The sequence below is a fragment of the Nicotiana tomentosiformis genome, chromosome 12 (genome assembly GCF_000390325.3).
Source record: "Nicotiana tomentosiformis chromosome 12, ASM39032v3, whole genome shotgun sequence".
Taxonomy (NCBI): domain Eukaryota; kingdom Viridiplantae; phylum Streptophyta; class Magnoliopsida; order Solanales; family Solanaceae; genus Nicotiana; species Nicotiana tomentosiformis.
The window spans coordinates 73,861,096-73,877,849 of record NC_090823.1 but is presented as its reverse complement, the minus strand read 5'-3'; the positions used below and the strand labels follow the sequence as shown (position 1 = coordinate 73,877,849).

The 16,754-nt window shown below is 40.2% G+C and overlaps 1 non-coding gene across 1 annotated transcript; it reads left to right on the top strand.

Moving 5' to 3' along the window:
• Window positions 1–11,723: 11,723 nt before the first annotated feature.
• LOC117280229 (small nucleolar RNA R71) lies at window positions 11,724–11,830 on the top strand. The gene has a single exon (XR_004510712.1). It is a non-coding gene; the product is annotated as a small nucleolar RNA R71 (small nucleolar RNA).
• Window positions 11,831–16,754: the final 4,924 nt, after the last annotated feature.

The following is a 16,754-nucleotide window of genomic DNA, read 5'->3' as shown; positions in this document are numbered from 1 at the left end:
TACATACGGGCTCTCGTCACCTCGCGCGTACGTAGCCCCCACAACAAGTAGCAAACATCCATATACAACACCTAGGGGCAATTTCCCCCTCACAGTTAGACAGGAAACTTACCTTGCTCCGAAATTCCATAACCGGATCCAAAACCTCTCTAACACCTCAAATTGATGCCCGTCGATCCAAAACTAGTCAAATAAGATGTAGCTCAATCAAAATATACTCTAATACTCAAAAATAATCAATTTATAACAGCTTCCAACTCCGCTCGAAAAATTGATAAAGCAACCCTCGGGCCCACGTGCCCGGATTCCAAAACTTTTCGAAGACAAACACTACACACAGCACTACGAACTCAAATATATAATTTATTCTCAATTTCATGCCCAAATTCGTGATCAAAATCCAAGAATACCAATTTCTAGGTTTTTCTTCAAAATCCAAAATTTCTACAAATTTTCATGCTTGAATCCATGTAAAAACCATGTATTTAACTCACAATGTGAAGAAATCACTTACCCCATTATAGTTGATGAAGATGGCACTCCAAAGTGCCTCCAAAGTGCTCCAAAATCGGCTCCCATGGATGAAATGAAGTAAAAATGAGCCAAAACTCCGTTTTATAAAAACCTCACTGCCCAGCAATCCTCGCACCTGCGGTGCAATAGACGCTTCTACGGCTCCGCACCTACGGAAGTTCCATCGCAGGTGCGGTTCAAGCTCAGCCCAGCATTTCTCGCATCTGCGGCCCGGCAGCGCTTCTGCGCCTCCGCTTCTGCGGCTCTTCGTGCGCAGGTGCGGTCCCGTTTCTGCGAAACTTGACCGCATCTGCAGTCCCAGCCTTCCCCAGCCACAAATGCTTCTACGACCCTCATGGCCGCTTCTGCAGCGCCGCACCTGTGGCCAAAACCTCACAGGTGCGGTTACACCAGCTACCAACTGCCTTAGCATTTTCCTTAGTCCAAAAATCGATCAGTTAAGCATCCGAAACTCACCCGAGGCCCCCAGAACCCCGTCCAATCACACCAACCAGTCCAATAACATCACACGGAACTGCTCGAGGCCTCAAATCAAATCAAACAACATCAAAATCATGAATCCCACCCCAATTCAATCTTAATGAAATTTGAAACTTCAAACTTCTACAATCGATGCCGAAACCTATCAAATCACGTTTGATTGACCTCAAATTTTGCACACAAGTCATGATCGACATTACAGACCTACTCCAACTTCCGAAATCGGAGTCCGACCCTGATATCATAAAGTCCACTCCCAGTTAAACTTTCCAAAAACCTTTAAATTTCCATTTTTCGCCAAATGACGCCGAAATGACCTACGGACCTCCAAATCAACTTCCGGAAGTGCTCCCAATACCAGAATCACCATACAGAGCTATTCCTAGACTCGGTATCCCAAACGGACATTGATAATATTGAAATATACCTCAACCCAATTCTTTTGAAATTCTTCCAAAATGCCAATTTTCATAATAGGCGCTGAAACGCTCCCGGGTCTTCCAAAACCCGATCCGGACATACTTCCAAGTCCAAAATCATCATACAATCCTGTTGGAACCTTCAATTCTCGATTCCGAGGTCGTTTACTCAAAACTCCCAGTTTGGTCAATTCCTCCAACTTAAGGCTTCCGAAATTTGAACTTTCTTTCCAAATCAACTCTGAACTTCCCGAAATTAAATTCTAACCACGCGTACAAGTCATAATACCTTAAGTGAAGCTACTCAGGGTCTCAAGCCGCTAAATGATGTGCTAAAGCTCAAAACGATCGGTCGGGTCGTTATATTCTCTCCCACTTAAACATACATTCGTCCTTGAACGTGCTAAGAACTGCTTTGGACTTGTCTGAAATCATTGTTTAACACCTCGTGCACCTACCCGTGCTACCACACCCAGTTGAGCACATTAGCTCGAACCAATCTGAAGATCCTCCCCTTTATTTAGGCAATTAAGCTTTAGAGCCAAATTCCAACGTCCGAAATTCTCTACTAGGACTGCTTCCAACATACGAACACCATTTCAATCACTACATGTTGTACCAATACATGATTGTATACCCTTACTGAATTCTTACCATGCACCGTGTAACTCATTTGCCCAAGGCAATCTTTCCAAAGCACAATAGCTAAAATTTCCACTGGCCGAAGCCCGTAGTGTACCTCATGACCAATTAGGCCTTGCTTTAACTCTTGCAACACTACCACGACAGAGAAGATGTGTAGAACTTATAGCCACCTGCCGAATTGCAATTTATGGAGTCTCTCCTCCTGACAAGAATCATTACCTCATTCTGGATGGATTAACAATATTTACTCTTTAATATGCTTCAAATAAATCTGATCGCACCGATCCTAAGTCCAATAATCTCGTCTCATCCAATACAAGCTGCTCAGGTAATAAGCCACCTCAGACACTGTCAAAAGCCTCATATGATGCCACAATGTGCCAACAAGCTACAAACTCGAATATGATACATAAGGAAACAAACTCTGGAAAGATCTACTCAACCCACGCAACTAATTTAAACAACCGAAAAGATGTTATGAACCTTCCTCAGGAAATAGGAAGCAAAACACACAATAATCGATGTGGGAAATTGTACTCAATAACACACTGTTACGGCGTGCAACCCGATCTACACATGATATCCGTAACAGCGTGCCACCCGATCCAAACAACATATCAGTGGAGGCGTGCCACCTGATCCAACCATATACCCGTGGCGGCGTGCCACCCGATCCACACATCATAATCTAAAGAAAACACACATCAAGCCGTAACGCTTATACTCACGAAATGCCCGAATATCAACCATAAGCACGCCAAGTGCATAATACAAATCCTGGGGAGACGGGTAGTGTCATACGCTATAAAACGAAAGCACAACTAAGGTGCGATATATGATCTGCACCACGAGATCCATCTTGCTCACACAATACCACAAACTATACGGGATCTCAATACGAGTGTGAATAATCAAACTGTCTCACAGACCACATGGCACAGTAGAGTATTACATGAAATAGCTGACGATAGAAATAACATCCAAGGCCCGAAGACCCCTCCTAAAACAATGCTATACTGAGATGAGCACATCCGGCCTGATATAGAGTCCACATTCACATTTAGATCCATCCACGGACCTCAACCAATTCTGATCATACCATGCTTGGCTAAATAGCCTCTCAAGGACCCACAATGACCTATTCCTGACATATAAGAACAACCGTTAAATCCGGAACAAACTTCCACATTCCATAACCAAATGAACCGAGCGCTCTTTAGGCATAAATTCTCACATTAGCGATAGTACCACAATCTCCAAACTTGGTTTTAAATCTTTAATCAATCAAGTGACTACATGTCACACTTATACAATCTTTCTGTGGGATACACTTCCACGACCCTCTGCACCAGGTAACAAGTCTGCACATCCATACCACCGGTCATACTAATTTTGTAAAGCAAATCAAGAAGCTGCAAATAAGTACACAAAGCTTCTTACACAGGACACCGATCTTAGGTGATGCTAAAGACAATACCAACTTACTCTAAACATTTGAATTCTTCCCTGCTCATCCGAGCTCTTGACATTCTTATCAACACCGAACCGCAACCTTGATCCTCAACTTCCAATTCCCATGCTACCCACTGCACTTAATCATTCCATTACGCAAGAGTACAAGAATTTCATCATAACTCCCGAACCACTAATAGGGTACACTCATTCTGAAAATTCCCCCATGAATCCGAAGTTATTTTCTCCTATTCCTCCAATGCTACATCGCAGACCGAAGACAACATAAAACACTCCAAGCCCCTTTTCATAATCTGCCGCAAAAGCACGATACTCAGTCATACTATGGACTCGAAATCCTTAGGTACCGCACTTTAAATTTTGTATCCACTAGGACCGTTGTTGAGAGTCACCCACTCTGACTCGGTCCCAAATATAATCAACTCCAAGGCCCTGCTAGCACGGGTACACCCTCTCAAAGAAGCAACCGACTAAATTCCTTTTCCTTGTACATCACATCCCCACGAAGCATAAATTCTGAGTCTTCCCAAAACCTGAACATGAAACCGCCAATACACCAATAACCAATGATGTTCCTTTTCCATAGTCATGATAACCCGCCAATACACCAATAACCAGAAACCGCATAAGTTGATAACTACGCAATCCAATCATAGATGGTGGGGCTCTTCCACTTAGCTTGAAGCTACCATTGCATAACTCTGGAACCCACCAAGATTCCTTATCCCCTATTGACATGATCTTGCACAACCAACCCGCCAAATTCCTCGAAATCCTTATGTTAAGCACTTCATGAACATTCTGAATCACTAGCCACATTCACATATTCGACCTCTTATTGGATAGCCAGTAAAATTCTTCATAGAAGCTTCATCAACACCACGCAACCGCTAACCTGCTCACAGGAGATATCCCACCTATGGAAATTTCATGCCGACATCCTCCAACAATGCTGCACCGAGTACAATTACCACGAAACCAATAAACCTTCCTGAGTCCGTGCTTATTCACCAGCTGTACAAGTTCGTTCACTCCTCATGGGCATCAACTAAAGGTGCGACAATACATTCCAATCCAAAGTCATGTTGTATCCTGCTTCATATTAAGCAACTCCCTCATGTCACACCCAATCTTCCTTAATATAGCAGCCAATATTCCAAATTAAGCCCGTAGACCTAGTCATTGTCCACCATGAATCCCAAATCACTCTAACGTCCCCCCCAATGCGTTTGGCTATCCTACCACAGAACCCATATGCTACTCTGCCACTCTCCCACTTTGGTCAAACCCTCTCCCTTAAGCAACTACTCGGCTTCAGCTTCACACACTTGGCCTCCTAAAAATTTAACCACCGCAAGACACCTCCCACATGTACTTCCTCATAAATGTCCACTTGTGGCCATAAATTAAATCCATCTCTATAGCACTTTGAACCAATAGATCGCTACCACTCTAAACCTCTCCGGAGTTCATCCTTCTCGAGCCATCAACATTAGGATTACCGATTCGATTCTGAACCACAGTACACTGTGACATCTGACAACCGCTTCCCCAGCACCATTCATAATACTCTGCCCCAAAGGCGATTTGAAGAAAGACATAACACCGGCGAACTAAACACATTCAATCAAGGACGACGACACCACATCTCGGATGAAGATTCCACCACTCTCGAAAATACCAAGTCTCTTTACTACATCAATCCAACCTGAACATTCTTAGTCTGATTGTCTTTCCCTCCGCTGGAAATAAAACACTGAACCTCTGAATCACGCATTGAGAAAAACCTCCTTTCAATTCATTCATTGCCCCTATACGTAGACAAGTATCCTACCATTGCTTTAATACTATGCGATAACAAATCGTGAACATCATAGCAATTGGTGTATAGCCCCAAAACCATCAGAAATACAGCTGCTGAGCATATGACAGAACATCCTTCCACAAGGCGATGACATCAGCCCAATCGAATATGCAGGGAGAAACATCCTACTCTACATTAGTAGTGCCATTAAAATTCCTCGATCCCAAATTTATAACAAGCGCTTCACGTCACATAAGATTGAATGGGAAGGAAATGAAGGCATACGCCTCAAAGGAATCAAATCGCACGATGAGGAATCAAGAAGGGAAGTGCTCCTAACAGTCCTGTAGCCTCTCGAAGATAAGTACAAACGTCTCTGCACCGATCCGCAAGACTCTACTAGACTCGCTCATGACTCGTGAGACCTAAGTGAACCTAGTGCTCTGATACCATGTTGTCACGACCCAAAATTCATAAAGGCCGTGATGGCGCCGGATACCACTGTCAGGCAAGCCAACAATAATTACTTAATTGGGTTCTCATTTTTATTATTTTTGAAATCATATTTTCCATCAATTAAATATTAAAGAATGGGGATTTACGGAGTAAATAATAATACTTTTAACAAATTCAATACAAAATAACCCATAATCATCCCAAAACCCGGTGTCATAAGTGCATGAGCATTAACTAGGAATATAAAATAAGATACAGCAACTGTCCGAAATTCAAATTGGACAAGAAAAATGTAAATACTCTGAAGGAGACTCTGCTGGTTGCGGGTCGACAAATGGAATGCAGCTCACCTAGGTCCCTGCATGTATACACGCCTCTGCTCTCACATGGACTCTAGACATATATGTACCTAAACAAAAATGTGCAGCAAGTATAGTATGAGTACGTAAGCAACGTGTACCCAGTAAGTATCTAGCCTAACCCCAGAGAAGTAGTGACAAGGGATCGACATCGACACTCACTAGTGGTCCAACAACATAAGGTACAGTAAAGAGGTAGCAAATATGAGGCAAAGTAAGTAAGTGAAATAGACAAATATAGATCACGTGGTACAAATCCCCTCTCTTTACGAGGAACTCAAGCTCTTCATTAGAAATTCCCTCCTTAACCGGAGCATATATATAGGTATAGTGAAACTCATCAAGTGGACCCATAATTCAAATCCAGAATTTACAGATACCCTTGCTTCTTGCCAAGTTTTTACGCACGATTTCATGGGAATGTGATATAGGAAATGCCGAGGCGTATGACCCGATCCAACATAATAATAAAACTATGCATTGCCGAGGGTCGAACGGCTCAAACCATATGATAAATCAATTAACCTGCCGAGGCGAATGGCCCGCTCCTATGAGAGTGTAGTACATAAATCCTATCGAGTCGAACGACCCGATCCCATAAGAGTGAAATACAAATTCCTACCGAGGCGAATGGCCCGATCCCATAAGAGTGAAATATATAATCTTGCCGAGGCGAACATCCTGATCCCATTAGAATAAGAAGCTTTGACGGGTCCTTGACCCCACTCACGAAAAAACCTTTCAGTAAAGTGTGTGTGTGTGTGTGTGTATATATATATATATATATATATATATATATATATACCCCCTCCGTTTCAATTTATGTGAACCTATTTCTTTTTTAGTCCGTGCCAAAAAGAATGACCCCTTTTCTTATTTCGAAACAATTTACCTTTATGCAATGATTTATAGCCACACAAAATATATGTGTCTCATTTTACACCACAAGTTCAAAAGTCTTCTCTCTTTTCTTAAACTCTGTGCACAGTCAAATGGGTTCACATAAATTGAAACGGAGGAAGTATATGTGTGTGTATATATATATATATATATATATATATATATATATGTATGTATCACGAAAACATGCTGTAGGAGGAGTAAAGTTATTCGGTGACAAATCGTGAAATCGTGAAGTCTCTACAATAGCAAGTCTAGTCGCAAGTAGTAATGTAAAACAGAGGAATTAAATAGGTGAGTGACTGCTCAAATAATACGGCTATAGCATGATGTGAACTTAAGCCTACCCGGATAATAACATGAATGTAGCTACGTACGGGCTCTCGCCACCTCGCGCATACGTAGCCCCCACAACAAGTAGCACACATCCATATACAACACCTAGGGGTAATTTCCCCTTCACAGAGTTCGACAGGAGAGTTACCTCACTCCGAAATTCCATAACTTGCTCCAAACTTCTATAACACCTCAAACCGATGCCTGCCGATCCAAAACTAGTCAAATAAGATGCAGCTCAATCAAAATATACTCTAATATTCATAATTAATCAATTTATAACAGCTTCCACTCCGATCGAAAAATTGATAAAGAAACCCTCGGGCCCACGTGCCCGGATTTCGAAAATATTTGAAGACAAACACTACCCACAGCACGATGAACTCAAATATATAATTTATTCTCAATTTCTTGCCCAAATTGGTAATCAAAATCCAAGAATACCAATTCCTAGGTTTTTCTTCAAAATCCCAAATTTCTACAAATTTTCATGCTTGAATTCATGTAAAAACCATGTATTTAACTCGCAATGTGAAGAAATCACTTACCCCATTATAGTTGATGAAGAGGCACTCCAAAGTGCTCCAAAATTGGCTCCCATGGACGAAATGAAGTGAAAATGAGCCAATACCCCATTTTATAAAACCCTCACTGCCCAGCGATCCTCATACCTGCGGTGCAATAGCCGCTTCTGTGGCTCCGCACCTGCGGAAGTTCCATCACAAGTGCGGTTCAAGCTCAGCCCAGCATTTCCCGCAACTGTGGCCCGGCAGCGCTTCTGCAGCTCTTTGTGCGCAGGTGCGGTCCCGCTTCTACGGAACTTGACCGCATCTGCGGTCCCAGCCTTCCCCAGCAAGAACCACTTCTGCGACCCTCATGGCCACTTATGCGGCTCCGCACCTGTGGCCAAAAACCTCGCAGGTGCTGTTACACCAGGTACCAGCTGCCTTAGCATTTTCCTTAGTCCAAAAATCGATTCGTTAAGAATCTGAAACTCACCCAATGCCCCCGGGACCCCGTCCAATCACGCGTACCAGTCCAATAACATAACACGGACATGCTCGAGGCCTCAAATCACATCAAACAACATCAAAATCATGAATCGCACCCCAATTCAAGCATAATGAACTTTGAAACTTCAAACTTCTACAATCGATGCCGAAACCTATCAAATCACGTCCGATTGACCTCAAATTTTGCACACAAGTCATGATTGACATTACAGACCTACTCCAACTTTCGGAATCGGAGTTCGACCCCGATATCAAAAAGTCCACTCCCGGTCAAACATTCCAAATATCTTCAAATTTCCATTTTTCGCTAAATGACCACGAAATGACCTGCAAACCTCCAAATCCACTTTCGGACGCGCTCCTAATACTAGAATCACCATACAGAGCTATTCCCAGACTCAATATCCCAAACGGACATTGATAACATTGAAATACACCTCAACCCAATTCTTTTGAAATTGTTCCAAAATGCCAATTTCCATAATTGGCACCAAAATGCTCCCGCGTCATCCAAAACCCGATCCGGACATACGCCCAAGTCCAAAATTATCGTACAAACCTGTTGGAACCTTCAATTCCCGATTCCGAGGTCGTTTACTCAAAAATCCCAGTTTGGTCAATTCTTCCAACTTAAGGCTTCCGAAATTTGAATTTTCTTTCCAAATCAACTCTGAACTTTCCGAAATTAAATTCTGACCACGCGTACAAGTCATAATACCTTAAGTGAAGCTGCTCAGGGTCTCAAGCCGCTGAATGACACACTAGAGCTCAAAATGACTGGTCGGGTCGTTACATACGATACGTAACAATTCGGTGGGTAACAACATATATCATTGGGTCAACAAAGAAACGCCTATATCCCTTCCAAGACTGAATAAAACTACTATTTTGCTTTGAAAACACACGGGACAAGTTCTAGAAATCAAATGCCATTCACAAAATAACACAAAACCTTACACACACATGGCACATAACTCATTCAAGATTGGATTATCAAGATACTCTAGTCAAAGAAGTTAAGCAAAGTTAAGATCATGCAATTTAAGGTACTTATGCAAGAGTCAAAAACCGAGCCTAAGCGTCACAACTAAAGCGCTTATTATTCTCAAGGTATAATAAATCCAAGAGATATTTTTTTCAATTCAAATTACAGCATAAGGTTTCCTACTACTCTAAAAAATAAAAACTAACTACACCCGATTCAAACAAAAAACCCTAGAAGTCAGTACCACGACAAAAAGAAAAACCAAGGGGGAATTATTACACTACCTAAAAAAATCTTTTTGTGTTTTTATTTCGACTTTAATCCCTCAAGAAACCCGTTGAATGATATCCATCATCGGGAAAAATCGAAAAAATTTCAATTTTTATGGATTTTTCAAAAAACAAAAATTCTCTATCTCTAACTACTAAAACTAAAACTATTATACATACATACAAATATCCCCCACCCTACACTTTAAGTTGTGGCATGTCCCCCCTGATACACAATTAAAAAGTATAAGGTAAAGGAAACTTCCCTGAATATCTAGTCAGTGTCTGAGTCAAAGTCGGGCTCCATTCCTCGCCTTCGAATTAATGCGCACATCCATGCACACAGCTTCTTCTCAGCCTTTTTAGGGTACACCCCACATTTATCTTTCTCGCTCACTGCAGCCTTCTCCTTTGAGCTCTTCACTTTCCACTCAACACTCGCAGCTGGTTTTTCTTTTTGTGCCCCCTTTACTACATTCATCTCAAAAATCAGTTTCCTCACCCACTCTAAGCATGAGTTTTCTTTCATGTATATCTAATATATCTTTACCCGTTTATAAGAATTGTGTTCCTAGGATGGGGGGGGGCTCCTTGTTCTCTTCCATATTCACCACTATAAAATCCACAGGAAATACGAACTTATCTACCTGAACTAACATATCTTCCATTATCCCCTCGGGTATTAAAGTCGTTTGGTCCGCTAGCTGCAAACATAATTTTACTGACCTTATCTCTCCAATCTCCAATCTCCTTCTCTAGTTTCCTATAAATAGATAGAGGCATTAAGTTAATTGAGGCACCAGAATCATATAATGACTTATCAAAATGAATAATTCCTACAAAGCAAGGTGTAGTAAAACTCCCTGGATATCCACATTTTTGTGGGAGTTTGTTTTGCAATATCGCGCTGCAATGCTCTGTGAGCTTCACCACTGAAGTCTCTTCTATCTTCCTCTTCTTTGTAAGGATATCCTTTAAGAATTTGGCATAAGCAGGCATTTGTGGGAGCACTTCTGTGAATGGTAAGTTCACATGAACCTATTTCAGCACATCCAGAAATTTCCCAAACTGCTTGTCAAGCTTTTCTCTATATAGCTTTTGGGGGAAAGGTAAAGCATGCATATGTTAGCTCTCATCATGTTTCTCCCTTTTCGATTTTTTTTCCTTCTTCATTTTCTCCGCTTTCATCGGGCCCTTCTTATTTTTATCAACATTATTCTTCAGCTGCTCCCCACTTTCTTTTTCAAGTTTCACATCATTTTGGATAGGGGTGGGATCTTTCAACACTTTCCCACTTCTCAGAGTTACAACATTTACTGTTTCTTTAGGATTTCTCTCAGTATCAGCGGGGGGCATTCCTAGAGCCCTCTCAGATAATATTGTTGCAATCTGTCCCACTTGTCTCTCCATGTTTCGAAAACCAATATCCAGTTCTTTGATAGCTACTCCATGGGCGTCCAGCCTCTCATCAGTTTTCAAAATGAAGGACTTCATTAGATCCTCTAGACCAGGCTGAATGGGTTGTTGAGGCTGAAATTGTTGCCTCTGCTGATTTTCGTATGCTGGAGTTCCTTGTCCCTGAAGTCTAGAGTTATTTTGTTTCCAAACATTTGTAGTACCTCCAAGTGAACTCTGTGAAAAATCGGGGTGCCTCTGACCCATTGCATTATAATTTTAGTTTCCCACAGTATTCACTTCCTCAGTTGAGGCTTGACACTCATGAGTAAGGTGTTATCTTCCACATATATCACAAGCTGCGTGAAGCTCATTTTGTATCGAGGCTAAGGTCAACTTTCATATTTCTTTAGCCATAGCATCAAGTTGTACCTGCACAGATGTATTAGCATAAACTTGGTGAACACCAGATGATCTTCTTCTTTCAGCACTCTCAGAGAGCAACTGATTAGCATCTTCAGATAACTCATCAAGAACTGTAACTATCTCCTCTGGAGTCCTCTTCATCAAAGGGCCTCCAGCTGCATTGCTCAATGTTCTACGTGAGGCTGGTGTCAATCCATCCCAAAAGTCCTGGAGTTGCATCCAGAGTTCAATTCCGCTATGTTGACACTTTCGAACAATCTCCTTAAAGTTCTCCCTTGCTTCAAAAATAGTTTCCGTATCTTTCTGGCAGAAGTTATGGATTTCTCTTCTGAACTTGACCGTCTTAGCTGAGGAGAAATATTTATCAAAGAATGTTTTGGTCATCTCCTCCCAAGTTCTAATTGATCTCGTGGGCAAGCTTCGAAGCCACTGTTTTGCATCATCTTTAAGAGAAAAGGGAAAAGCCCTTAAATACACTGCATCTTGTGACACACCATTGTATTTAAAAGTGTTCATAATCTCCTCGAAGTCCATTAGATGTGTGTTTGGATCTTTGTTTCGGATCCCTCTGAAGACACAGCAATTCTGAAGAGTTTTAATAAACCCTTGCTTCAATTCAAAGTTGTTTGCTACAATTGGGGGTGGTCTAAAACTTGATAATCCTTGATTATAGACCGGTCTAGCATAATCGTCAAGTGGTCTCCCAGGCACGGGAGCTATATTTCTGAACTGATCTGTAGCCAAGGATTGATTTTGAGCAATTCTTCGACCCCTCTCTTCTTCGTAGATAATCTGTGCATCTCTAATAGATGCTTCCTCAGCATCCCGTGCAGCTTGTTCTCTTCGTTGGGCTGCTTCTCTCCCAACCAAATCTACATTATCCTCACCTTTTCCAGCCATAAGTTCTTTGGTTGAGGATTGCCCAACCTTTTCTGATGTCTCAATGAGATTTCTTTCCTTCCTTAGATGTCGCAATTATTTTTCAAATTCTGGCTCGTATGGTAGCACTTCCATCGCAGAAGTTTGAGTCATGCACCAATCTTAACATGTAACCTACGCATAGTCAAAGAACACCAACCGTAAAAAGAGAAAAATAAACTAAAATAAAAAGAAAAATTCTTGAATTAGCACTACAAACTATTTCAAACACTATCGATTGTCAATCCCCTGAAACGACACCAAAATTTGACGAGCACAAAACACACACTTAAATTATGCTCGCTAATCAAATATAGTATAGTATAATATTGTATCCACATGGATTGGATTTAAATAGTACTCTCATAGATTTTAGCTTTATTGTTATCCACGATGATCAATAATTGAGATTTATATGATTTCTAACTAAAATTAACCAAGAATGTAAAGCTATGGCTAATGACAATCGCAACAAAGGGAAGCAAGGAAGTTATCAATGGGAGAAAATGGGGGTTGATAGGATAGGTGCAAGATAATTGTTTGGGATCTAACTCTAGATAAATCACTTCTAATGTTAAAGTGAGGCTCTCGAATTTACTCAATTATGTTCAAACATTAGGGAAAATGCCTCTCTGGATTAAGTCTTAACCTCACAAGATGAACCAATTTAAGCACGTGAAGATATGCAAGAATGCGTAGTAGATTGGTCTTTAGGAAAACCTCTTTCGATTATTCTCCTAACTAGGTTTAATCAATGATTCAACTAGCCTCTTTTGATGACTAAGAAGAATTAATGAACTCAACCAACAATATATTGCAAAGATATCACAAGTTATGCCTCTCTCGATTATATGAACTAGTGAATATAAATGCAACAATTAAATCATCCAAAAATGCTTCACTATATAAAACTAGAGTTATAATCCACAAACAATCATCAATACACCAAATCCATCAAACCCTAAAGAAAACTACTCCATGGATATAGAGAAATTCATCACAAATATATTTAAAGTAATGGAAAACACAAATTCAATCCAAACTCGTGTCTTGAGTGAAGAAGTAATGATAAAATCCTTGTGCTCATGTTCTTCCAACTCCTCCTTAGACTCCTTAGGTCGAATATGTGTCAAAAGTTCAGAAAATAATATTTTTCTATGTATTTATACCAAGTAGGGTCGGGCCCAGACAAAATTACCTTCTCCTAGACGAAATTGGATTTTCACTCTGTAAAAATTGCACAGGCGTGCTGCATGGGGCGATACGCCATGCAGGGCATGGGGAAATCCAGAGAGCTAGTTCTAACAGGCAGCAGAGAATTGCACAGCCGCGCTGTCCCACGCGCCGCGACGGTGAGGATTTCTTAGAGTGCAGATTTTTCTTGCGTTTTGACATCCAGACTTGGTCCTCGACCCCCTAACACGATCCTGGCTTAATCCTTTGGGCTTTTACTCAGACTTCAAAGCACCAAATCACTCGAATTCATTCCATAACATCTACATAGCTCGGAATCACTCCTACAAGGCATAAAACACACAATAAGTGCAAAACAATATCAATTAAATCTCAAACATGAATAAAGTGCAGTAAATTAGAGTGCAATAAGCGACTAAAATACGTAATTATAGCCTAACATCAATAGAGTACAGATGGATTTAGTACATAAATATATAAAATGAGTAAAAATTTCGTGTTTAAACATAGTAAATCATCAGTTAAATTAATGAATTAAATATATAATTTAGAGTGGTTCAATCGAATATGAGATAATGACCCCATGCACGTAAATTTCGTGGTTAAACATAGTAAAACATAGTTTTATTTTGAAAGTCACATAAGTAAAGCACCTTAAAAATTCTTTTATTTAGAACCACTAAGTTACCAATGACTCAATCGAATATGAGATAATGACCCCATGCACGTAAATTCACCTTGACAATTAATTTAACAAGAAATAACGGAGGCACATATTGGCATGTTAAAGCAACACAACAAATCACGTAGAATGCATGACTCATACAAGAGTCACTATCGTTCCATTACTAGAATACCGATAGTCAACCAAATACGATCAAAATACAAGTGAAATGATTTAATAAATGACAATAATTGTTCATCCGATGAACGGTTCCAATATAAAATGTACCATGAGAATCACAACCGAGAATAACTTTACTATCACAAACAATTACAACATACCAAAGCATTGCGGCGTGCAACCTGATCCCCCCTATATCATATCATCTGTCCTTATCGTTCCATATCATATCTTTCCATATCATTTCAATACCGTTGCGGCGTGCAACCCGATCCCCAAATAATATGTATTTAACAAACAAACTACAACCAACTACAACGTATCATAAAATTAAACGAAATAAAGAAACTAAACAAAGAAGGGAACAAGCGGATAAAATAGTTACATGATGACTCACAAAGTCAAATAGCAAGTAATGAAGGTTCATAAATAAATGCATGATTACAAGGAATCAATTAAAAATTAAGGCACGCAACGGATAAGTCATGAATTCAACAAGTAATTGCAATTAACAATTAAAGCAGGTAAGAGTAAACTTGACAATAAAAGATAGAACATGTATTAACCACTTCAATTAAATGCAAGAAAGAAGCCTAAGAGTCTAAACCGGTCAAATTCCACATATAAACCTGTGTACACACTCGTCACTTCGTGTACACGTCTTCCTCATAATTCAAATAGTACAATCCACCAAAATCCTAAGGGGTAGTTCCTCCCCCCTCCCCCCCCCCCCCCACAAAGTTAGAAAAGATACTTACCTCAATTAGGTCAAATTAACACTCAAAATAGCTTTTTTCCTTAAATTTTACCTCCGCTCGGCTCAAATCTAGCTAAAAATGAATTAATAATATCAAACAATGCAAGAGAAATCAATTCCAATTAATAAAGATATGATCTTTATACAATTTTTCAAAAGTTAGTATAAGTCAACCCCGGACCCGCCCGATCAAAACCCGAGTTGAAGTGTAGGTCTCGACTACTCATAGCCCCACGAGTTCATATATGTGTTTTATTTTATTAAAATTTGAGTCCAATTCGACTCTTAGATCTCAAATTTTTATTTTTCCAAACATAGACAAAAATCCCTAAAATTTCCCTTCAAATCCCATGATTTTGATGTTAAATCTAATAAATAATCATGTAATGTAATTAAAATTTGATCAAAATCACTTAACCAATAGTTGTATGAGAAAATCCCTCCTCAAAATCGCCTCCTACCGAGTCTAGGGTTCCAAAATATGATAAAATGAAGCTAAGTCCCAAAATACAAAACATAAAACCAGGTGCAGATGTCACATTTGCGACAATGGATTCGCAAATTGAGAACCCACGCAAAAAGCGGAGATTACTTCAAAAAAGCGGAGCTTGAACAGTTCTGCACATATCGCAAATGCGACATAACAGGTCGCAAATGCAAAATCAGGACATTCGCAAAAGTGGTCAAATGTTCGCAAAAGCGAACTACCAACAGCCCCGGTCACCACCGCATTTGCGAGGCTGACTTCGAAAATGCGAAGCCTGGCAGTCCCCAGCCTTTTCACAAATGCGACTACATGTTTGCAAAAACGATAGTCGCAAATGCGACCTTCATCTCACAAATGCGAGATCAGAAACCCAGCAAATCTGAACCTTCTACAAACTCTCCGGAACGCGTCCGAAACTCACCCGAGCCCCCAATGCTCCACACCAAATATCAACACAAGTCTAAAAACATAATATGAACTTTTTCATGCGATCAAAATACCAAAATAATATTTAGAACCACGAATCGGACACCAAAACACATGAAAATCACAATTAACTTCAATAATTGCTAGAAACACAACCTCGCGTCTGAATCCTATTGAACCAACTCCGAATTATACCAAATTTTGCAGAAAAGTTTTAAATAACAAAACGGACCTATTCCAAGTCTTGAAACAAAAATTCGAACCCTGTAGCCATAAAGTCAAACCATGGTCAAACTTTGGATAATTTTAAACCTTTAAATTGCCAATTTTCGCCAATTAGTGCCGAAACCTTCTAGAAAGATCCAAATGAAAATTTGGGTGTATGCCCAAATCCAAAATCACCATTCGGACCTACCTGAACCATCAAAACTCCGATCCGAGGTCAAATACACAAAAGTCAAACTTGGTCAACTCTTCAACTTAAACTTCTAAAATGAGAATCATTCATACAAATCAATCCCGAACCACTTGAAAATCAAAACCAATGATACGCACAAGTCATAATTCACCATATGAAGCTATTCATGACCTCAAACTGCTGAACTAGACGCAAATGCTCATAATATCCGATTGG